This window comes from Ipomoea triloba, chromosome 16, assembly GCF_003576645.1.
Source record: "Ipomoea triloba cultivar NCNSP0323 chromosome 16, ASM357664v1".
NCBI lineage: Eukaryota > Viridiplantae > Streptophyta > Magnoliopsida > Solanales > Convolvulaceae > Ipomoea > Ipomoea triloba.
In genome coordinates, this window is record NC_044931.1 from 11499757 (window position 1) to 11500294 (window position 538).

Genomic DNA, 538 nt, shown 5'->3' on the forward strand with positions numbered 1-538 from the left:
GAAATGAGACTTAGGTTATCTCAACCTAACTCACTCAAGGGCAGGCAGACTGCCGGACTCATAAGGATCCGAAAATTGAAATGAGACTTAGGTTATCTCAACCTAACTCACTCAAAGGCAGACAGACTGCAGGACACATAAGGATCCGAAGATAGAAATGAGACTTAGGTTATCTCAACCTAACTCACTCAAAGGCAGACAGACTGCCGGACTCATAAGGATCCTAAGATCGAAATGAGACTTAGGTTATCTCAACCTAACTCACTCAAAGGCATGCAGACTGACGGACTCATAAGGATCCGAAGATCGAAATGAGACTTAGGTTATCTCAACCTAACTCACTCAAAGGCATGCAGACTGACGGACTCATAAGGATCCGAAGATCGAAATGAGACTTAGGTTATCTCAACCTAACTCACTCAAATGCAGACAGACTGCCGGACTCATAAGGATCCGAAGATCGAAATGAGACTTAGGTTATCTCAACCTAACTCACTCAAAGGCGTGCAGACTGCCGGAATCATAAGGATCCGAAGAT